This window comes from Uranotaenia lowii, chromosome 3 (assembly GCF_029784155.1).
Source record: "Uranotaenia lowii strain MFRU-FL chromosome 3, ASM2978415v1, whole genome shotgun sequence".
Taxonomy (NCBI): Eukaryota; Metazoa; Arthropoda; class Insecta; order Diptera; family Culicidae; genus Uranotaenia; species Uranotaenia lowii.
In genome coordinates, this window is record NC_073693.1 from 110,331,716 (window position 1) to 110,357,610 (window position 25,895).

A 25,895-nucleotide genomic window follows, 5' to 3' on the forward strand; every position below is an offset into this window, starting at 1 on the left:
AAAAAATGTAATATAAATGTAATGATGAATTGATACAAATAAAGACATATTTAAAAAAAAAAAAAAAAAATGGCATAGCATACTGATCAGTGAGAATATTTTGGCGCGTATTTCTCAACAAAGCATATTTTCAATGCAAGTGGTGGCGATATGAAGCCTTGATGTAATTTGTTCTGTTCTTGATTCCTAGCTCATTTGTACAGCACATGGTTATGAATGACGCCTAGATGTGACTCAGGTTGACATTTTGCTGATCGAATAAAACATATAATATTTGTTTTGCCAAAATCTGAAATTGAAAAGTCAGGCATCCATTTTTAGAGATTTTCATTTCTTCGAGGGGTTTGTTTTTCATATCCATGGGCGATGCGATAATATGAACCAAAGCATACTGTTCATTGATCGCTGGAAAAAATTAAAAATTAGGCGCCTATTTCTCAACCAAGTACCAAGTAGCACGTGGGGGCGATATGCAACTTAGATGTGTTTTTTTTTGCTTATTTGTACTGGTAATGGTAATGGTAATAAATGACGCCTAGATGTGACACGGATTGATATTTTATCGATCGAATCAAAACCATATAAACGATTTCAAATATTAAAACCATTTTTGATTCGTGTTAATTTAAGTAGTAAATTGTTGTCCAGAAATATGAATTTGGTAAAGATAAATATGAAATAATGTTATGACACTTTGCGGACGTTTGAAAATAAGAAATTGGGAAGCTTTACATTCAATTTCGTTTAATCCATTACGCCTAGAACGCTTGACACATTAACTGAACAAGAGTCTATTCTATTCCATTTTGTTTATTTATAGAGTAGACTAGAGCAAGTGCAATCTATCAACTTTTACAAAAAATGTATACATTATTTCTTCATCAAAAAATTGTTGGGCCCAAAAAAAAATTTGATCGATTAAACTTAACACTTTTTTTAAAATCATTCACCAAAAAACTGTTTACACGTTTACTGTTTGTTTGCACACACAATTCAAGTACAAACTTATCATGAAAGTGTGTTTTTGTTTTACATATTTTGGCTATATAGAAGAGACTTTTGATTCACTTTTTTGTTGAAAAGTTTTTTTGTGTTTGATATTCCAGGGGCAGCAGATTTTTATGATGAACTTTTAATATGACCTGAAAGTGTTAAAAATAATATTAATTCCTGTAATTTCTTAGGTGGAATAAGTGAAAACGCGCCATTAAGCTATGAAACATCTACAATTTAAGAATTTTATCTCCAAAATGGCCAGGAAGGATATCCCGAGTGTTGAATCTGAAGCGGATATTCAAAATTATTGTAAATGTCTTTGTAAATTGAGGTCTTTTGGTTAAACAGCATTCAGTGAAATTGAAGTACCAAGCATTAATTTATTCCGGAGAAAAACTTATTAAGGATATAGCAATGAAAGTTGATAAAACAGACAAACAAGAACAAGTATTAAATTCATTTTAAAGTCTTTTCACACTGACTGAACACACTGACACACTGAAAAAGACCTATGTGTTTTCACTTGCCCCAATAAATGGGACAAATGTATACTTCGATATTTCCTTTTGTCAACATAACTACTATTTTTTTTTTTGAAAATATTACTTTATTCAGAGAATATGAAAGTTGCACTGTGGTGATATTCGTTAGGATTTGACCAGTGATTCATTTTTGAAAATTAAGATTTACTGTAAAAAAGACACATAATTTTTATTAAGGTTTTGTTTATATGATAATTTTCAGGAAACAAAATGAACTCATGAAATCATCGAAGCCTGAACGGATTATTTCTTTTCGATCTATTAAATTTAAAAAAAATCTGCTTTTCAAATCTTAAAAATATAACGTAATCCTAAATGAAATCGCAGATCACCATCAACAATGTTCAGGAAATTTTGATATCAGAACTGCTTCAATTAAAATCTTTAAAATAATGGGTGAATATTTCTAAACATATGTTTTCCTCTTTTCAAAACCAATCGTTTCTTTGATTCATCGGGTTAAAGTTCAAAGGAATTAATTTTCATTTTTTGCTTGAATAAAAAAAAGGAATTTGCAATACACAATATCGCCAGATTTAATGCCATGACAAGTGCTGTTTGGGAACAATTTAAGTTGAAATGTGTAAAGTCTATAACTTAATTATCAGGCGAATCTTTTTGGAAATGATTTTGGTGAAAATATGCAAACTGCTTCGAAGGATGGGGATGGTGAATAAAAAGCTGTTTGAAAATGGTTAGTATAAAATCTTATCTTATGTTTTTTTTTATTTCTTCAGCTCTAAAAAATACACCATACAAAGCTAATTGGGAGCTGAAAGCGCTGCGTTAGGCAAAATATTCGGCAAATACTCCAAAAATTGTCCCGATATTAAAAACAATATAACAAAACGTTATAAATCTACTGAATGGAATATAGCAAATGAAACATACATATTATCAACATACAGTTATTCATTGAACAAGTTACAAAAATTGAATTTGAAAAGACCCGTTGAGTTTAAATTCTTTGGTTTAATTTTGATAGAATTGAGCGGGACGACTCGAGTAAAGGGAAAGAAGGGAAATGTAAAGAAAACTAGAAAAAATAGAATATGGACGCCAAATTGAACATGGTAAGACGAAGTTTACCGGGTCTGCTAGTACATACATATATTTCCTAATCAATTTGCCTTTAATCGCCTAAACGGCACTTCGTTTTGTCAACAAATCGATTTTTAATGCACTTTCTAGAAAGGGATGAGGCAGTTGGGATGAATAATTAACCATCGTGCCTGGCAGATTGACTAAACTGTGTAAATAGTTCACATCTTATTTTTTAACTATATTTATCTATTTCCAGTCATCTAAGTTTTCTTTATCAATAAATCATGAACTAAATTTAAACAAAAATCAAAACGGATTCAATTTTATATCATAAAACCAAATTCGTTTCAATTCGTAACTAGTAACAAAGTTGTTCGTTATGATTGTGAAAAAAAACGAATTTCAGTTGAGAATCTGATGCAAAAATAGCCTCTGGTTAAGCAGCTTCCAATCAAAAGTTTAATCCCACAAAATGAGCTAAAATCTGATTTTGCTGACTCTAAAACTGCGCAAATGACGAACTGTCGTCGGCGGCAGTCCAAGATTTCACTTATTTATGTATAGCATTGGTTCATAAACATCCTCGAAAATCACAGTCTGTCCCCAGCACCAGTGGCATTGCATTGAGTGGACTCCGGGGGCTATTTATGTTTGTCATCTGTGCTGTGTGAAGCCTACATTTAGGGGGACTGGCCCGTCAGATTTGATCAATGAACGTCACAACGAATGGAAACGGAACAGACAGAACGAACGGCGACAAATGGGATCGTTTCATCGATACACTTCAGGCGCTTCTGCCGGGTAATAAGCAACAGATAGAGCCTGTCCGACGAAATATATGTACTTGGTAAAAATAGTACTGAGCCTTGTCTATTCATAAAATTTCGTGTTGTAGGTTGGTGATAAAAATAACTCACGAGTTGCTCATGGCTGTATTTTTTCTTCCTTTTTCTTCAAGTGTCTAAAAAATTTCTCGCTTCCTAATTCTTAGGATGATAAACAAGCGAAACGACAAGTGCTTTTTTGCCACAATTCACCGGAAATCATGAACCAAATGATGATGATGAGATATAACGTGTCCTGTGTCTAGTATCTATGTTTGTATGATGTGGCCTTATGAAAGTCGAATCAACCACGAAAAAGACCCTCATGACTAGTGTTCGGAAGATGAGCATTTGGCTTTTTGCCATTTTTGTCTCGGAAAATGTTCCCCGTATTCGAAGGCGGAAAGAGCTTCCTCTCTACACTAAACTTCTACATCATAAAACCAACCCACCATAGCAGTTCGCAATTCGTTCCTCATCATAGAGCAAAGAATTTTCTCAACTGTACCAACAACAAATTGGTTCCTGGGAAAACGGTTTTTGGCAGCGATTCAACCCAAATTTACTGAAGGTCCGTTTTTTGCCGCCTCGCCAAAGGAACGTGTCCGGTCCCGTTCTGGTAGTTTGTCACTTTCACACCATTTTGTATTCAGCGCTGATTTACGAGTTTTTAACAATTCGAACCAAAAGAAAATTCAGACGATTTCGCGTTTTCCCGTTCCAGATAGTAAGATTGTGAGAGCTGAATAATTTAAAAGTTTTCAATAAGTTTTAAATTTATATTATCCTATGGTTTTCAAAATTAATAAGTTTTCCTCCATACTTCGCATTCATCATGGAAACTATCAACAAACTTTTAAAGGAACACAGCTTGAATTTTCCAAAAATCTTCCACCAGATTCCAGGCAGGGAAAAATGCCATATGTCATATCGTGCCCATCCTTCACAATTCTGTCGTATCCATTGAACCATATTTATTTCTAACGAATGACTGGTCAATCATATGGTTTGGATTTCGCCATTCGTTCACTGCGAACGTCAACGAGCTTTGGTTCGATTTTATCAACCGTTAGATATCGATGTAGGACCGATGATTTTGGATTTTTCCGGGACATCAAACGGGTTTTCGGTTTCTTTTGAAAGTCAATATTCTTGTGAGTGAGTTTTGGTGGCGTTTCATTTTGTTTTGGAGCGAAAGTTTTAAAGTTATCATGAGTGTTTTGCATTGTCATTATTAGAAGTAAGGTACTCTAAATAAACTCAAAGATAATAGGTATTGTTTTGTCAGATTATTTAAAAAAAAAACACTCTTCCTTGTTAAGTTATCAATCACTCTCGCGCAAGCCGTTCAATCATTCCAAAATGTAGGTATGGGAAAAAATAACATGATCGAATTTTGAAAACCAACCATAAACATTTTGAACATTTGACTAAAAAACTGACCTGTGCAAAATTCATCCCTATCGAACTTGGTTTAGGGGTGTCCAAAGCGCTTAAAGTTTGGTTTTAACCCTATTATCTAAAAAAAAAATTCGACATTCTGTAACTTAGCGGTTTCTCGAAAAGTCCCATAATGTCGATTTTTTATCAAAAAATATTTTTCGAGAAAACACCAAATTCTAAAGTTTAATGCATTTCTAACCCAAGTAACAATTCTAGCTTTATTATGGTCAGCAAATCATCGTACAGACTATAGTAATATTCTTCACAAAAAAGCTACTGTTGATTGAGCTACCAGAACTCTAATAAAGCTAAAATCTGGCTGTTTTTCCCTATCCTATAAACGTCATAATGACCCATTTGTATGCTTCGATAAAATCAGAAGGCTGTAAAATGTAAGTCATAAAAGCTTTTTTAAAGATTTCATATTTTCCAAAACCTGACATAGTGAATCTATTAACATGGCGTCAGTTTTTGCATATCGATTTCGCAACCAATATGACGTTAGTCAATTCAATGCTTGATAGCTTTATAATGGTCAGATAAATAACTTATTAGTTTTATAACGGTTTTATGAGAGCCATAAAAATAGCTTAAAATTTAACGTTTCTTTCGCAAGCCAATCATTTACACGCGTAGGATGGGATCCTCATTTCTGAGTTTAAATACGTAAGGGATTTGTTGTGAACGACCGGTGGTTGAACCATGAGTTGAAGTCGAATTTCGTCATGTGACGCCATCTTGAAATCCAAGATGGCGGCTTCCGCTGAACTTTAAAATTCTGTAAATGACTAAAAATCGAATGAAACCCCCACAATATGGGTATTGGGTGAAAGACCTCAATCGGAAGAAGTTAAATTTTGCTTTAAGACGCCATCTTGAAATCCAAGATGGCGGCTTTCACTGATTTTTAAAATGCTGTTTTTCACTGAACATCGCATGAAACACCCACAGTATGGGTATTGGATGAAAGGGCTAAACTAGAAGAAGTTTGATTTTGCTTTCTGACGCTATTTTGAAATCCAAGATGATGGCCTCTGCTGAACATTTAAGTTATTCTAAGCACTGAAAATCACATGAAATTTCCACAATATGGGTACTGGGTGGAAAGACTAAACTAGAACTAGAACTAATCCAAGATGGCGGCATGCATTTTTCATTAAGAAGCTGTAATTTATTGAAAATCCCATGAAACATTCACAATAAGGGGTGTTAGGTATGGTTGCCAGATTTTTTCAGTAAGTATCCGGGCCGGCACAATCCGGCAATAGATTTCAAAATTTACGACCACAAATCCCGGCTATATCCGGGAAAAGTTTGTCAAAACCCATAAATTACTCAACAAAAAATTGAAAAATAAAAGTTTTTGCATCAAAATGTGTATGAGTAAATCCGGGCAGGGCCGTTGGAAGAACCAACTCATGGGAGGGGGGGGGTGGGGATGGGGTGTTTTGTGACTAATTTTTACCTATGATTTTTTGTCGAACAACACACGAATAAAAAAAATAAAACAAATTATGTTTGTAAGTATATGATTATTCATTTTTAACTATTCATTAATACTTTTCGTATGAAATTGTAACTTAAGAGAAGACAGAAATGCCACAAGGATGGTAAAGTATCATTAATGAAACCCTAAAAAAGGTACTTCACAAAAGTAGTCCTTAGCATAAAGAGAGCCCTCATTCATGAATCTATTATTCAAATTCTGTAGTGCTGGTTTAATCTTAATTCATTATTTCAATAATGTATTTTTAATCTGTTTTGTGAATCTGATGTTAAATGTGAATTTCGAACGATGAGTCAGAATCTTGTTTTCAATTTTGGATCGCCACTAAGAAGCTTTAAATGTCTAAATATTGTGTTAGAATAAAGTTTAGGAACTTCGAATATGAATATAAAACAATTTCTTTTTTTTCATATTTGGAAAACTATTATAAAAACATTGAAAATGCATTTGATTTTCAAAAAACATGACTAAAATTTGACATGAAATGCAAAATCGAATTTGAACAAGGATTTCAAAGCAGCTTTTCATACCTTATTTCTTATGATTATTCGAACTGAAACAACTAGATTCAAAATCAAAAATACGAAAATATGTAGAAATACAATTTTTGCTATAGGAATATGGAACCAGAACCTCAAAAATGGGTTTTATTTAAAATTTAATATTCAGACCTGAATTTCTATGATAAGGTTGCCAAGTTTCACGGTTTTAACCGGATTGACCAGGATATTTAATATAAAATTTGGGAAAAATCCGGTTCGAAATTGTTCAGATTTCTTCGGAAAAGCCCGGGTTTGTTCTCATTCTCATTCTTAATTCAATCTTAATCAAAATCCAATTGTGTTATATTTTTTGTATTTATGTGTCCAAAATTTTCGCAGCAAGTTTCAAAAAATACGCATACAAGGTTTTATTTTCTAGATTTTTGATGAGCAATTCCTAGGTTTCGACCAAAATGCCCCGGATTTGCCTGGATTTGGTTGACAATTTTGAAATCAAATACCCGGATTTTGCCAGGTTTTTATACAAAACAGACCGGATTTGTCCGGCCCAGATACTAGCTGAAAAAAATCTGACAATCTTATTCTATGAACAAGTGAGAAAATTTTCAAAAACGGTAGCAGAATTTTGGACTTGAAATAGGTTTTTGAGGTTTATTTCTAAGTTTTTTGTTCAGATAGTTACTCTTGAATATCTTTGCTCTATTATCATAATTTGATTATGAATTTAAAATTTTGAGTGTAGAGTAGAATACCTCGCTTGCTTTTTGAACCCTCATGGGGGGAAGGGGGGGGTCCGTTTCTACGGCCATGAATCCTGGAGATTAAAATTAGAAAAATCTAAAAACAACTAATAAATTACCTTTATAGATTTATAAAAAAAGAAACAAAGAAATATGACTAGACAAAACTAGTAAAATTGAGATGCGATTAAATTAAACTGTATTAAAAAAGGTTCAGCATGATCACTCAAACCAAAACAAGATAAGCCAATATCAAATCATCAAAAAAAGATAAATAATGACACAACTAGAGGTACCAATATAAAATAAGGGTGAAGAACATAAAATATAAAATAAACAAAATAAAACTAAACAAAACCAGATTTACCAAGGAAAAAAGGTGAAGGAGGTCAAACAAGTAAATTTAAAAAATAAATAAATAAATTTTAACTTACCAAAATAAAAAGATAAAATATAATAAAGACTAAGACGAATTCAGATAAAACAAAATAAAAAATAGTGATAAAGTTAGAACAATATAAAACAACACAAAAATAGTAAACTCTTAAATGAAGAACAAAATATCATGAAACATAATAAAAATGGATTTGCTATATATAAAAAATGAGTGTTTGTCTGTCTGTCAGTTCCCTATAGACTCGGAAACTACTGAACCAATCAATGTGAAAATGAGGGATTTTGGAGCCGGATATGGTTTCTTTAATACTTACAAACCCCTCCGACTTAATAAAGGGAGGGCTCCCATACAAAATTAATGAAAATTATACACAACTCGAACAATTCTCAGGAGCTACTGAACCGGTCAACGTGAAACTTGGTGTCTCACCATTTTGAAGACCGTCTATGGTTTCTATAATGCTTTCAAACCTCTCCTAACCCAAAAAATGGGTGTTCCCATACGAAATTATGAAAAAATTGACACAATTCGAACAATTTTCGGGAACTTCTCTACTGACCAACGTGAAATTTGGTTTCAGGAATGGTTTCTATAATACTTTCAAACCCTTCCGAATCTAAAAAGGGGGGAGGGGCTCCCATACAAAAATTAACAAGAATTGACAATTTTCGAAGAATTTTTGTTAAAAATTGATAAACGTAAGTGTTTTGTTATGATGAGATGATTTTTTGAATTGGCAAAAAAGTTTTATCAAAATTTGATGATATATTGTATTGATAGATGCTTCCCATTTTCAAAAATGAAGACCCTCATATTCAATAAATGGAAACAAAAAACAATGTCTTAGTGCTTTCAAAAAGTTAAGCAAACTTTTGATTATGTTTTAAATTGCCTATATGTATTTGAATACTACTCTCGCTTAAAAAAGAAGCGATTTTTTTTATTTAAAGTGTTTATTTATTGAATTTAAGATCCCTTTTATTTTTTTTCTCAAGGACTCCATCATCCTACAAACCCCTGGCCATACTGTCTGGACACTCAATTTTGTTTGTTGGTTAATTTTTCCAACAGTACGCAATATCGATTCCAGAGTGCGCATCGATCGATTTGAAGAAATGCTATCCCAGTTAGAAAAAGCCACCCAACTTTCATAATAAATAGGAAATTCATACGATAAAATCGGGCTTAACAAGTACATTTTTCCAACAGGGCATTTGTATTGGAAAACGGTAGGTTCGCCATCTAACGTCGGTATTGCGAACCTACAAAATTTATCAAAAAAAGTTAGCCAGAAAATGATCGAGTTTTTGTTCTTAGTGTCCTGTCAGTGTTATCAGTGTTACAAACCTGGAAGTTACCTTAAGACTCACAATTTAGATTATCAGATGCCATGGAGAATAGTTCGCTGATGAATTATGTTGAAATTTGATTTAAATGGAAGGTAATTTGAATTATAATAACTAAACGAACTTTATTTTTTCCATACAGTAAGTAGCAAAGCACACCAGGTCAATTAATGAATAAATAAATTCAGATTCTTTATTTCTGATATAAAATAATCCTTGGAAAAAAAAATTAAGTTCAAGTTTTGAGAAAACAAAAAAAAAAAATCGATATTCTCTTCTCTGTATTGCAATTCAAAACTCAAGTTACAGATTTCATTTCAAGGAGTTAACTTCGAAGGATATTTCAATTTAAATAGTAAAATAATATGCAAACAAATGAAAATGTAAATCAATGTTAAAATTTCTATCAATAATTCAAGGTGTAGCAAAGCACACCGGGTCAGCTAGTACCAAATAAAAAAATGGAACTAGATAGAACAACCAAAACAATAAAAAAATACACGATGTTAAATAAAACGTTAGCGTTAGCGTTTTTGAAACTACATGTAAAAATGGTCGATACAAGCATATTTGCATTTTTTGACTATAATAATACCGTCCAAAAACGAGTTGCACTAAAAATGCCATAAAAAGACCATATTAAAAATTCCCAATGCTAGTTGGCTTAATCTGTGTTACTTCGGAAGTCATATGGCATCAACATAAAAAATATAGATTATCTGATTATCCTTTTGTTCCCCCCTTTGGTTATTTTATATGCATTTTTAAGTAAAGTAAAATTTCAGTTTTAACGATTTTCATCGGTGATTTTTGAAGGTCAAAAGACCGAAACTTTGAGCACTTTGAGGCACCCCTATGACAAGTCCGATTGAGCTGAAATTAAGCACAGGTCAGTTTTTTGGGCCAATCAACAAAATGTATGTGGTCGGTATTCGAAATTCGACATGACCCATTTGGCTGCCACCTTTACTTGTCCCTTAAGACATTTTTTTTAAATTTTTTTGTAATGTAATTTAATGTATACAAATTCTTTGTCATTTTGTAATTTTTGTAGTTTTTGTAATTTTTGTAAGTTTTAAAAGATTTGTAATTATTGTAATTTTTGTAATTTTTGTAATTTTTGTAATTTTTGTAATTTTTGTAATTTTTGTAATTTTTGTAATTTTTGTAATTTTTGTAATTTTTGTAATTTTTGTAATTTTTGTAATTTTTGTAATATTTGTAATATTTGTAATTTTTGTAATTTTTGTAATTTTTGTAAATTTTGTATTTTTTGTATTTTTTGTAATTTTTGTAATTATTGTAATTTTTGTAATTTATGTCATTTTTGTAATTTTTGTCATTTTTGTCATTTTTGTCATTTTTGTCATTTTTGTCATTTTTGTCATTTTTGTCATTTTTGTCATTTTTGTCATTTTTGTCATTTTTGTCATTTTTGTCATTTTTGTCATTTTTGTCATTTTTGTCATTTTTGTCATTTTTGTCATTTTTGTCATTTTTGTCATTTTTGTCATTTTTGTCATTTTTGTCATTTTTGTCATTTTTGTCATTTTTGTCATTTATGTCATTTTTGTCATTTTTGTCATTTTTGTCATTTTTGTCATTTTTGTCATTTTTGTCATTTTTGTCATTTTTGTCATTTTTGTCATTTTTGTCATTTTTGTCATTTTTGTCATTTTTGTCATTTTTGTCATTTTTGTCATTTTTGTCATTTTTGTCATTTTTGTCATTTTTGTCATTTTTGTCATTTTTGTCATTTTTGTCATTTTTGTCATTTTTGTCATTTTTGTCATTTTTGTCATTTTTGTCATTTTTGTCATTTTTGTCATTTTTGTCATTTTTGTCATCCTTGTCATCCTTGTCATTTTGGTGATTTTTGTCATTTTAAAAAACCAGTTAGGTTAGTTCAAAATATCAAACGTATTGTGAAGAAATACTGACCAAACCCCACTAATTAGTGATCCTTTAGAACACAAAAAACATTATAGTTGACCATTAAAGATACATACGTTTCGTAGGAGCGGTCTCGTTAATGGTTTAATGTCACATCATGGAGCTCCACTAACAGGCTCGTAAAGAGATTTTTTATGCTCCAAATCGCCTGAAGTTATCAACCCTTCGTAAGAAAAACCAGATGAATCCTGTTCAAACAAATTAACAAAAACACAACATCAAAAATGACCGCAGGAAGTGTAATTTCCCCGTCATCCTCGTCAAGCTACAAACACATTAGCCCCCATAAAGGATTTCAATTACACTGTCCTGGAGCCGAGAGGATTGTTTTCATTGTCGGTGGTACGTCGTCATTCATTTGGACTCACTTGGCCTGTTACAAGATCAAATCCACCCACTCGGTGGTATAAATGAGATTTTTTTTTCTATTATTGACACAGCCCCGGTCTTTCTGGCTTTACAGGAAATAGCAAAAAAGGAAACAATTTGATGGGTGGAAAATTCTTTTGATTTAGGTTCCGAATCGTTGCCTTTCAATGGAAAAGCCAATTTTACAGCCCAGTTGAAATGGGAAAAACGAGGTTTGTTTCATTTTTGACTGATTGCACCCAACCAAACACGCATCAGCAGCCCAATTGTAACGTATCCGCCTACACAATCACACTTGCACAAACACCCTCTTGTTCTGATTGAAAAACAGACTTTTTGTCCATATGTCTCAAAGCCTTCGAAAATTATAGGAATCAACCTTTTGGTGTTATGCTCTTGCGTAATCGAAAATTGTTGTTTCATAACGTTTGATTCGATCAAAGGGCTGTCAACTTATGAATAAACGCATGCATCAACGCAAAAAGCAAGCGCAATTATGCAACTTACAAACACATTACAAATTGTAATTTCAATCAAGGGAGTTTCAATTCGTTGAACGGTGGGATTTCAATTTGTTTTTTGAAGTCTAAATTGAGAAAGGACCGTTTATGTTATTTTCATCGAAATTATTTGTATTGGGTATATGCAGTAGCCTGGTAAGAATCAGTCCAAAAAAAGTATAAAAAGGGTTTGGGTTCCAATCGGGGTCAATAACAACTGTGTAAATTTGGGTGATTCTAGGATTTGAAATGAGTTGTAGTAAAAAAATCAATGTTTGTATGGAAATTAGTTTGGAAAAAGTTACTTTTTGTTTCAAAAAATTCTACAGTTGCAGCTAATTCAAATTCTTCAAGCTGTATCTTATTGCTGAAGATTCAAAAAACAACTTTGCTGAAGATCACGAATCTTTAAGATACGCCAATCAAATGTTATTTCGAGTTCAAAATTGAATAATTTAATTTCATTTTTTACCTCTTTTCAAATTGCACCCCTGCACTGAATATGGCATACGAGCCATCATACGTTGTAAACTAGCCGGCGTGCTTTCCCATATGCAGAAGTGTTTTCGTGACATCTGTTGATTCGATTATTGTGAAGGTTGGTGTAATGGTTTTTTGGGCCAAAAATTGTGTTTGAGAAGTTACAAAGCTCTGTCACCTCGGAAAGGGGGGTCCCATATTAAATCGGAGTAAAATATTACACAAATTGATCATTTCAAAAATGATTCTAAATTAGGTACAAATGTAGATTTATCACAGCAACTTCACGCATTGTATAAAAAAAACTCTCCCACCCCGGTAAAGGGGTGTCTTCTAAGTTGTTCTTTGAACCTTCAGCAATAAGATGCAGCTAGAAGAATTTGAGTTCAGTGCAGCAGTGAAACTGCAGGAGTTTTTCAACAAAAAAGGCACTTTGGCTATACTAATTTCCATACAAACCTTTTTTTGCTGCAGCCCGTTTCAAACCGTAGAGCAACCAAAATTTGCACTATTGTTATTGGGCTCAAAAGGCACCCAAAGCCTTTTGATACTTTTTTGGCCCGATTCTGACCAGTCTAATGTGCAACATACTGAAAATCTAGAAAGCTCATGATATAATCCAGTTTGCAGAGTATTATTTGAATTTATTTCATTTCCTTTTTTGTAAGATAAAATTCGATTGTATCTCATCCGAAAACGGTTGCTCGGAATGATTTTTTCCCAGGATGAAAATCATTCCCAAGAATGAACCAATTTTCTGAAAAACAAATCTTAAGAAAGAATGCACCATGTACCAGAAATATTATCCCCAGAATGGAGAATTTCGCAGATTTTTTTAACAGAATAGAACATTTCCCAGAATTTTTCAAAGTTATCCAAGTTCAAATTTTTTTTTTCATTATATGAGTGAAACACCAATTCTAAAGTAAGTGGTTTCAGTGAAATTTAATTGAACTGTGTCCATTAGCTTTGATCTTTGTAGCCTTGCCGCAATAAATGATATTTCGAAAACAATATTTTGCATGGAACTAGCCTCAATTTACATTTCAAATTTCTTTTCGGATGAAAATATAAAATTTTCTAGGGAACGATTCTTCTGGCGGAAACCTTTCTGAGACATGGTCCACTGGGAAGAAAAATCTGGGAAATGGTTTTTTTCCTGACGGATGGAATTCTTGTGATATTTCATTCTGGGCAACCGTTTTCAGAGAAATAGAATACAAAAAAAATCAATGTATATATTTCCAAATACTTCATAACAATGACGTCTGGAGCAGTACATTTTTTGAAGCAACACAGTTCACATAATTTTCTATTTTTCAAGTTTTCAGTATCCAAATCGTACTACTTATGTTTTTCTACAAAAAATCAAGATTATTTCTTAATATTTACTGTGTTAAAGTGAATAATAAAGCTTATACGCGCTTTTTGGATAGATAACTGTATTTTTGGGCAGTTTCAAGTATTTCAAAGGTTTTAAAGAGATTTTCAAGATATTTTCTTCTAGCACTTAGAAATTTGACAATTGAGCTATGATATTTTATCAAACTGCTTAATTTGAAATTTGATTTTTTTTTCAGTGAAACTAATTTTTCCCAGTTTCGAGTCGTAGATGGCAGCACTAAATCGCATTTTTGAGTATCCGGGTTTAATAAGGCCCATATTCATCATTTCAATGAAGTTTTCCTACAAAGTTATGTTGCAGTTCACACTGAAGAAAGCTGTTCTAGATTTTCAAAAACTCAGCGCAATAATGTACCACCGCCGATGTTTCTGGTCATTTGAACTTCTTAATAAGTTGCAACTCAAATCGATAAATATGACACCATCTGATGCATCTAGCTCCATGGGAATGTTCAACAATATTCTGATTGTCGATCCAGGAAATTATGTTTTAAGTGTAAAGGTGGATTCTTATTATTTGATTTACTAATCTTAAAATGTCCAAAGCATTCACGTGGTACCAAGTACTTATTTTTTGAACACAATCATTCAGCACATCTTAATTAATCCCGGATAGTCGAGAATGGGTCTCGATTCCGTTTAACAGCAAGATAGGACTGCTATCTACGACTGCATTAAAATGCAAATCATATATTCACCTTATATATTTCATTTCCATATGCTGGAATATTTTGCATGACGCGTTTGTTAATTTAAAAATTTCTTTCATCCAAACATATTTTTTTTATAATTTCATCTAGTAGATTTGTTTGTAGTTTTTTTACCCCTAAATGTATGCAGTGCCTTTATGCTGTTTCTTGAAAAACATTTTTGACAGAAAAACTGTAAAATCTAATTCGAACAAATCCAAAAAATACTGCTACTGGTGCTTTATGCGCAATGACATCACAAATATTAAAAAAAAACTTTAAACGTTTTCATTTGATTTTTCATGCAAAGCAAATAATTGGTTAAACCAATAATCTTTCCGACCCGACTACTTCAATTTGATGTACATGCGGTATGATTACACTAGTTTACAAAATTTTAAAAAAAATCGTGAACTTTATTAACCGACCTACATTTTTTATGTGAAATCGGATTGCTCGGAATAATAAAAAAAACTAGTTTTTCATTAATAACTTGTTGAAAACGCATGTTTCAGTGGTGGAATAGAGTTATCTTTATTCAGGTTTCGTCTATGAGGTCATTAGATTACAACTATATTAATTAGCGATAGCTAATTGTCACTTCCACATCTTATATTCCCTAACCGGGAAAGTACTCATTTCTCAATGAGTACTTTGATATTTTTACCCAGAATATCTGGCAACATTGTTGTGTTACCACGAGCCCAATTTGAGTAGTCTCGCCTAACCGTGTGATGATGTAAACATTCGTACCGCGTTTATCATCATCACATGTCATCAGCAATCATTGATCTATTGTTCTCGATTGCGAATTGGAAATAGCAAGAGGAACCAAAACAAACAATGTTTTGGTTCTGCTGCAATCGGCAGCAATGTGGATCCGCCGAAATCGTAAGTATCAACATAACTTTTTACTTTACCAGCCGAATATTGTTTATGATTGATTTTATTAAAGCCTAAGTTGAGACAAATATTTCACTCGAAGGCTGTAACACGATTGGACTTGAAACAAAAAAAATTGTTGCGGTTAGCTTCTGGTAAACTTTTTTTCTTTAAATGTTACCATCGAGTCTAATACTTTCGCTGAACCAAATTTTTTTTCAAAAAAATGCGTTTTTTATATTTTTTTTCTATCATTAGGTCACTAATATCATTATTATGCAAAATGATATTCTTTATTTTGAATTTAAGAATTTTAAGCGGTGTAGTTTACAAATTATCAATATATTTGAAACACCAAAAAACTATACGAATTAAAATTTCAAATTATACTAGAAATAAAAACTTTTTAACTAAAGAAAATTTATTCAAAATACAAAGTTGATGATTGAATTTGATTTGACATAAAAAAAACCCGATTTAATACACTTGACAGTGGATTGTAGCCTTTCTTACAGCCTATAAAATATATTTGGATTCATATGACACAAAATAATAAAAAATGATATATTCATAAATTCTGAGTTATAATTATAGAATTTTAAACGCAGTCAATCCGAAATGAATTTATGAAATGAAGATTCAAAGTTTTTTATAGGATATACATAGGTATTTTGATATTATCATAATTTTCAAATGAATAACATTATTTGCAACTAATTGAAGATTTTTGAATGACTGGATTCTGGAATGTCTTGTATGATTCCGTTTCTATGACATTTTAGTCTCACTCAATTTACTCCGTTTGGAGATAAAGGTAACTTTAAAATGGAAGAGGCATAAAAATTAAGAATACAATTCAAAAAAGATTCCTACCATGTATTTCAAATAATTAATCCTCTCAATTAAAGAAACAAATACTTGATAAAATTATTGGATAAAATTACAATTGCTAGAATAAAATACGATACTGCAACGAAGGGTACCAAAAAAGGTAGAATTAAATTTAAAAGTAAAAAGTTTTGACAATTTAGAAATGTCAATATTTTAAATTATGTCATTTGACCATTTTTGTCAGTTTTTACAATTCCGCCATTTTGCAATCTTGTTAATTTTGTCAATTATGTCGAATTTGTCAATATTATCAATTTTATAAATTTTGTTAATTTTGTCAATTTTCTCCATTTTGTCAATTTTGTCAATTTTATCAATATTGTCAATTTTATTAATTTTGCCAATTTTGTCAATTTTTTCAAAATTGTAGATTTGGTAAGTTTATGAAATTTGTCAAATTTGTCAATTTGGTCGATTTAATCAATATTATCAATTTTATGAATTTTACTAATTTTGTAAATTTTGACGATCTTGTCGATTTTATCAATTAAGTCATTTTTGTTAATTTTGTCAATTTCAACAAATTTGTCAATTTTGTCAGTCTTGTCAATTTTGTCAACTTTGTTCAGTTTTGTTAATTTTGTCAATCTTGTCAATTTTGTCAATGTGGTAAATTTTGTGAATATTGTCAATTTTGTCAATTTCGTCAATTTTTTATATTTTGTCAATTTTGACAATTTTCTCCATTTGGTCAATTTTTTCAGTTTTGCCAATTTTGTCTTTTGTCAATTTTGGCAATCTCGTCAATTTTGCAAGTTTTATCAATCATCAATTTTGTCAGTTTTGTCGATTGTGTCAATCTTGTCCATTTTGTCAATCTTGTCAATATTGTCAATTTTGTCAACTTTTGTCAATCTTGTCAATTTTGTCAGTCTTGTCAATTTTATCAATTTTGATTTTTTTGTAAATTTTTGCATAATTGCGAATACTTTAAATTTTGAAAATTTTGTTTTTTTTTCGATTTTGTCAAATTGACAATTGATAAACCGTCAAAAATTCATCAAATTGTCATGATTGACAAGATAAACTAAACTGACAATTTGTAAAAAAATGAATATATTGACAAAACCTTCAATCTTGAATCAGCTGACAATTTGACGATTTAGGCATTAGCCTATCGTATGAAAGTGAAAGCTTTATGATCATGAATTTGTTAAACAGTCCAGACATTGGCCGAACCGAATACTAACTAAATACATTTAAAACGGAAATTTCTTCTAAGAGACAAGCATAGGGACTTCACTCTCACATAATTAATTTCTATAGTGATTGCAAGTCCCACCCTGCGCCCAACGATAGATTCTCAAGCACAAATTTCTCGGAGAAGGGGAAAACGACACGGGACACGGGGACGCGGACGATGCCTGCACACCATCTCATCTACTCTCTCACGTGCGTTCGTGCTCAGGAAGCTTTTTCCTAAGCACAAACGACAGGAGAGAATTTCGCCCGTGGAAGCGAATTGAATCCAATAAGACAAAGGCTTCTCAGTCCTCTCGAGCTTTAAGCTCTCGGGCTAGTTTTTTTGCTCCCTTTTCTCTTTCCTCTTCAGATCTAACGTGGCGCGATGAAAGCTTTTCGTTCGCATTTAAAAACCTGTGCAATTGTTGCGTTGTTGTTGTTGGGGTTGGTGTCTGAGGATAACGGCTTGGGTTGGGAGTCAATCCGAACTCTCACTTGCTGAAGCCAATGGAAGATAATAACCAAACAGTAGCGCCACCAAGTGCTCCATAGTAGAGTTTAAAGCATTTGGGAATTTTTTTTTGGAACATGCATATAAATCCGAATGAACCATTTTGGCCAGGAGGACCAAAAACAAAATTGACAAAATTGACGGAATTGAAAAAAAATACCAAATTGACAAAATTAACAAAATCGAAAAAATCGACAAAATTCACAAAATTGGCAGAATTGACAAAATTGAAAAAATTAGCAAAATTTACAAAACTGACACAAAACTGACGGCACAGGTTTTTAAATGCGAACGAAAAGCTTTCATCGCGCCACGTTAGATCTGAAGAGGAAAGAGAAAAGGGAGCAAAAAAAACTAGCCCGAGAGCTTAAAGTTTGAGAAGACTGAGAAGCCTTTGTTTTATTGGATTCAATTCGCTTCCACGGGCGAAATTCTCTCCTGTCGTTTGTGCTTAGGAAAAAGCTTCCTGAGCACGAACGCACGTGAGAGAGAAGATGAGATGGTGTGCAGGCATCGTCCGCGTCCCCGTGTCCATAGATGCCACACATACCGATTTTCCGGTATTTATACCGATTTTTGAGCAAAATTTTGACCAAGAATCGGTATATACCGATTACCGATTATTGGCAAAACATACCGATTTCATACCGATTTTTAAGATTTTTACTCAAAACTCGTTCCACTTCCACATTTCCAAGGTCCCGTAGGAAGAAAACAGTTCGGTAGCTGGCGTGGCGTAGCTCTGATCTGTACAACTTTTAAAGTATTCTGCAAAGATCTCCAGAACTATAATTCGTTCAGTTGTTCGGGCTGTTTTGTTCCTTTGTTCTGTCAAATGATGCACTATTTGATGTTGAGCAAAGCCAATGGACTAAGCTCAAGGCTGATATTTGACCTTCTGCGACTGCCAATAGAAGTTCCTTAAGGTCAATCTCAATTGACGATCGCATTAAAGCTCTTGTCTCGTGAGATGCTAACTTTTCAAGGAAATACATACACCGTTTGAATATAATCATAATCCTTGTTCAACTCGTCGCCAGATGGGGTATGTCGAGATTTGAAGTGCAATCAGATACACGGTATGTAATATCATCGGTATAATCTTCAATCCTTCTGCATCTTGTTAGCCAAATAAATAATATCATAAGTACCTAAACTGCAGATATCGCAGAATTAAAGACCACGCCAGGCAAAATGGGTTTCGGTTATAGTAAAACTATGTGTTTTTTAATCTTTTTCGGAAGAACACCTTCTTTTAGAGCACATCTCTCATTTATTTTCTCATAAAATTCTTGGATTTTCATATGACTAATGCGTGATTAATAAAATTAATTTTTTATTGGCTATAAAAAAAATTGAAGCAACAACTCTCTCAACTTTCTGCAATCATTTCTTTTTCTAATCGCTAGAACTCATATCTAATACTTAAAGATGTATTGGCCAGATTAGCGAAAATCCATCAATAAAACGAAGACCATCAACTTGGGCCCATATTTACCTCGAACGTCAAAAAGCCATTGGATATGTAAGTGCTTAAAATTTCCCTTAGGTTGACCTGGTTCTATTATTGCCTTATCGAATTTATCAAATTTACATCCCACTTTAGCCAAACATCAAAGTTTTAAGTTTTTATTCAATTTATATGCCTAACCAACGTGTAACCTGAAGGTGTTCGCCATGCCTCTATTTTGCTTATTAAACGGTAACTTTAAAAATAAATTTCCATTTAGTTATGAGTACTGAAAAGAAACACTTATTTTGGATTTTCTGCTGAATTTTCATTTGTGATTTTTGCTTTCGTCAGCAAAAGCAGATAGATTTAAAATTAAAAAAAATGTACAAGTCATAACAAACATAAAGTTCTGTTGAAATTTGAAAACCGTCGTTTTGTGTAAACTAGTGTTACCTATAACCAAGTTACGGAGAAAATGCAATAATATATGCTAAAACACATTAAGTCAGCTATAGTTTTGAGCTAAAAATGAACATTCATAAGAGTTCTTAGACTTGCTGTTTATTGCAAGCTTCTATTTAAAGAAAAATACGTTAGGAAGTTGAAAATGTAAGCATTTTTGAATATTAACCTCAAATACCGATTTTCATACCGATTTTTAGGATTTACATACCGATAAAAGATTTTTTTGGGTTTCAAAATACCGATAGAAATGTGGCATCACTGCCCGTGTCCCGTGTCGTTTTCCCCTTCTCAGAGAAATTTGTGCTTGAGAATCTATCGTTAGGCGCAGGATGGGACATCACTAAAGAAATATGCGATGTGAGGGTCTAGTCCTTAGGCTTGAGTCATTCAATTTCGGGGTTGTACCCCATGGTGCAATTTCTTAACATGAACTGTGATTTTGAGTGTCTAACTCAGAATTTATTTTTGGATCTGGATCACTCTAAGGGTGGACTGGTAAACATAAATGTAATCATTTCATTCACTTGTTTAAATTGAATATTAGACATGCTTGTTTGACTGACATCTATTTGTAAATAAATTCATGTATGTCGTTCGATCGGAGGCGCCCTCTGTTTTCCTTATGGGAAATTACACGGAGTGAATGCGTACCCAGCGCTTTTCGCGCCATGTTTTCGATCATCTTGATTAGTTATTGCTGGTTGTGGCTAGCAAGCCAAATTGGCACGTTTTTTGGAGTGATGATTTGATGATAATTACTATGAAAATTTAATTTTCAATCTATTTTGTTTTTTTTTCTTTCTTTTATAGGACGAAGAAGAAAAAAAATCAAATTTTTTAAGATAAAAATCATTTCTATTGTACTGCCCAGTTTCGCAAAAACGTGCAAAAAAAGTTTACAAAAAATCACACCAATACACACAAATACACAGACATCGTCTGAACTCGACGAGCTGATTCGATATGTACCTATAAAGGTATATCTTAGACCCATAATTAATGATTTCCCAAATCGACAGATAACTATACCTTTCTGAAAGAAAGGCAAAAATATAATTCACGAGTACCAGTGATCAAAGTCAGAGATAAAACCATATATAAGTTCTTCCAGTAATCAAAATAAATGGCTTATATTGTTCATGTCGAGTTCACAAAAAAACTTCATATATTTTTAATACAACATGTTCAATTCATCATTAAAAGCTTAGACAGACAAATTATAAGTTGAAAAACTTAGTCATTCGAACAATCAATAATAAACTGATAAACATTAAAAATGAGAAATTTCACGTTTTGTTGTTAATATGGAAAGCATAAAGCAAATACTAATTTTGTTAGCATTGAGCATTAAAATTCAGATTTAATGCTGCAACTTCGAATCAGTTTTTCGAATTTTTCATTTAATAATTGAAAAATAAGATCGGTTCAAAAAAGAATATTTAAATTAATGAAAATAAGTGAAACGTTTTTAAATTTTTAAGACAGTTTAAAATTTTAAACTACGAATATTTTGGCGCCATCAATATTGAATCCTGGAAAGGACAAAACTATGATTATCTAAAATTAAAAATTTAGATTTAGATAGGCTTCCAAAAAGATTAAATTTACAAAATTACCCAATTAAAATTGAAATACAAAAATAAAATTTTCTTAAAAATTTAATAGTAGGACTATAAAATTCAGTAAATTTGATTGAAAAAGTTTTCAAAATTAATTAAAATTTAAATACAAAAACAAACTTTTTTTTAATTAAATATTAGGACTATAAAATTCGGTAAATTTGATTGAAAATCATAGAAAATATGAAAATGGAAAAGATTAGTATTTTAACATTTAAGATTAAATGGGAACAATATGTTCGGTAGGTACCAATGTTTTAAAGATTGATTTGAAAAATGTTGTCGTCTTGAGCTAAAATCTTCTGTCAGATTTGGTATACCTCTATCCGGTTTTAGTGAAATCAATTTTTGATAACTTATTAAGCAAAACAACATAAATAACCTGATTCTAAATTTGTTTATAACTACCATTCATTGAAACAATAATAATTGCCCTAAATATTCTAATTTCAGAGATCAATGAATTAATTCTAAAATTTATAGATATTTAAAAAGATATCATTAAAAGTTTCTTTGACATTATTGAAATAAGAATATTAGATGTTTTTCAAAACGATTTGACTGTTGCTTTGAAAAACATCTAATATTCGATTTTACAAGTGGGAAAAAGTAAACATAAAAAATCTTGAACCTTTTTTTTTCGCAGGAATCAAAATTACTAGAGGTTTTCGGGAATTTTGATCATCGATTCACATCATGATTCACAAATTTTGTAATGTTTTACAGTTTTGAAAAAAAGAGCAGAAATAATTTTTAACCTATTTTAAAAAAAATATGGAAAAATTCAATTGCATATTTGGATTCAAAGCATCCAAATCAATTAGAATAAGCTCTTAAGTTCCCAGCACCTCAGAAAAATGTGAATTTTTTCTTGTTTAATTTTTCAGATCCGTTTTGAAAGTGGAACTGAGCATTTAGAAGAACAAGTAAGAGAAAATGGATTTGGGGCTGGAATTGGGTTTTTAAAGAATATTTCGTATTAGCATAACATTTGTAATGACATAAACGATATATTTATTAGAATAAGTGATAAGTGATAAAGGAAAGGATACTAGGTTTAAGTTTTTTTTTGTTAAATCTGTTGAGTATCGTGAATAGTAAACACCTGTCACATGGCCACCAGCTTTTTGATGAGTTAAATTAATATTTGATGAATGAATTTTGAAGTTAATATGATTGGTTTCAAATTCTGTGCCACTAAACAAGGCACTTTTGAAAGAAAATTCATTCTAAAGACGAATTAGAGGTTTTGATTGTCAAGATTTGAGTTTCAATACAAAAGTTTTGTGGAATTGCTATTCAAAATCTATAATTAAAAATTAGTTCCAATTTGTGAACGTCACGTGGTTAAAGTTAAAAGAACTCTGTTTGTTTCTAATTAGGATCCTTATTCTTTATTTAGTGAAGGATAATAAATGGATTCAAAATTAATTTTAGTGTTTATGTAGGTTTATTTGTTTTCCAGTTATCAAAGATCGATTTAAATAAAACTGATAAATTTTACCATTTCCACACGCCAGATCATCAAAACTGAAGATTATAGACAAAATCCGACGAATGATTCAAATTCTAGACAAAAAAAACTTTCAAAATCACATTATGTAACATAGACACCATAAATGCTGTTCCTTAGTGTGATCTTTGTTTGAATTATCCAATTTGTCGCACTTTTGTAAATTGAACCTGGGCCTTCAAAAATCATGCCAAAACTTAAAAAATCAGCAACATTAGCATTTCTGTCCTTTGATTGTTTTGCATACATCATTGTCAGATTGCACGAAACTCTACTAGGGTGGTCTAACCGGTTTTACCGAAACCGGTAAAACCGGTAAAACCGTCCATTTTCCAATACCGGAAATACCGACTTTTGGGACGGTAAAAAACCGGGATTTCCGGTAAATTTTTCATCAACTTTTCATCATCATTTCATCAACGGCACTGTAATAAAATTGACATAGCTAAATTATTTTTTACCAAATATGTATGAGTACAAATACTTATATTTTGTTTAATCAGTTTCAAACTCTAAGCTCAATAAACCTTGCTACAAGGTTTAAGTATGTGAGATATGATTGTTGCTAAAACTTGCCGATGTACTTTTAGAATTAAAGCTAGAGTGGCGTTGAAAAAGCATTGACAAGCTGCCATCTCTCACTCAGATGAAATATTTACATGAAACTTTACAAATTTCAGTTCAGCTATCGAACTAACGCTTCACAACATTTCAAGACTGTACAATAGGGTGTCCCAAAATTGCATTACTTCTGGGAATCTGGGGGCTCACCCTCCAAATGGTAGATTAGAATGTGCAGAACAAACTTTTGTATGGGGTCGACTAAAAAAAATCATGTTTAGAGGTTCCGCAAGCGCGATCTTTAAAAAAAGTCCACTTTCAAAAGATTTGATTTTAAATAAATTCTGGGTCCAAAAATTTTCAAAAAATTTATATATTTTATATTTTTTTTAATTTTGTTTGAGTTAAAAACTACACGTAAAAAATACAAAATGAACCAAATTTGTATCAAAATGTAAAACTAGCCAGCTATTTTCAAGGAAAAAAAATTTTTTGGTCCAAAAATTTTGAATTCAACAGACCAAAATGTGTACCAAGCGTAGAATATTTTTGATATCAAAGCCATCAAAAGATGCGAATTTTTGTGCACTTAAACTTTGCTGAACAAACATGTTGTTTGTATCATCGTGTGAAGAGCTATTTACGGTTCAATGCTTAGTAAAAATCACAATTTAGGATATTTTTCAATTTAATTTATCAAATTTGTCTTAATAAATACCTACTATAAAATCAAAATACTTGCAAAAAAAGACTTTGATGGTTTAAAGGAGTCATCAGAAGGCCATACGCCGAATTTGAGCAGAATCGGACAATAGGAAGGGGTTGCACTGAATCTAAAGTGTGAAAGAGATTCTGAGACATAGTGTTCTAAAGAAGCATAAAAAACTGATTTTTCATCATGCATTTTTGTCTTTACCAATCGATTGCTTGATTATGAAAGTTTTATTAAAATTTCAATTAAGACTAACATTTCACCTGAAGACTGCAACTCGATTGGACTTAAAACAAAAAAGTTATGGCTGTTCCAAGATTGTATTTTTGTGGCAAATTGTCGTTTAACACACAATGAGTACTTTTTACTCATTGAGTTTTACAGGACAATTTGTAGCCAAAATACAATCTTTGAACAGCCATAACTTTTTTGTTTTAAGTCCAATCGAGTTGCAGTCTTCAGGTGAAATGTTAGTCTTAATTGAAATTTTAATAAAACTTACATAACCAAGCAATCGATTGATAAAGACAAAAATGTATGATGAAAACCCAGTTTTTTATGCTTCTTTAGAACACTATGTCTCAGAATCCCTTTCACACTTGAGATTCAGTGCAACCCCTTCCTGTTGTCCGATTCTGCTCAAATTCGGCGTATGGCCTTCTGATGACTTCTTTAAACCATCAGTCTTTTTTTGCAAGTATTTTGGTTTTATAGTAGGTATTTATTAAGACAAATTTGAAAAATTAAATAAAAAATATCCTAAATTGTTATTTTTGTTAAGCATTAAATCGTGAATAGCTGTTCACACGTTGATACAAACCACATGTTTTGTTCAGCAAGTTTAAGTGCACAAAAATTCGCATCTTTTGATGGCTTTGGTATCAAAAATATTCTACGCTTGGTACACATTTCGGTCAGTTGAATTCAAAATTTTTGGACCAAAAAATTTTTTTTCCTTGAAAATAGCTTGCTATTTTTACATTTTGATAAAAATTTGGTTCATTTTGTATTTTTTACGTGTAGTTTTTAACTCAAACAAAATTAAAAAAATTATAAAATATATAAATTTTATGAAAATTTTTGGACCCAGAATTTATTTAAAATCAAATCTTTTGAAAGTGGACTTTTTTTAAAGATCGCGCTTGCGGAACCTCTAAACATGATTTTTTTTAATCGACCCCATACAAAAGTTTGTTCTGCACATCCTAATCTACCATTTGGAGGGTGAGCCCCCAGATTCCCAGAAGTAATGCAATTTTGGGACACCCTACTGTACAAGCGAACAATGACTGAAAAAAGAAACAGTTACAAGAAATTTAAGATTGCTTGATTATTATATCACAGTAGTTTTCATTGAGAAAATGGAATT

General features: G+C 31.7%; 1 protein-coding gene across 1 annotated transcript in view; it reads left to right on the forward strand.

Moving 5' to 3' along the window:
* Positions 1-25,895, forward strand: part of LOC129755100 (uncharacterized) — a 198,097-nt gene that overhangs the window by 60,381 nt on the left and 111,821 nt on the right. The window lies entirely within an intron of this gene.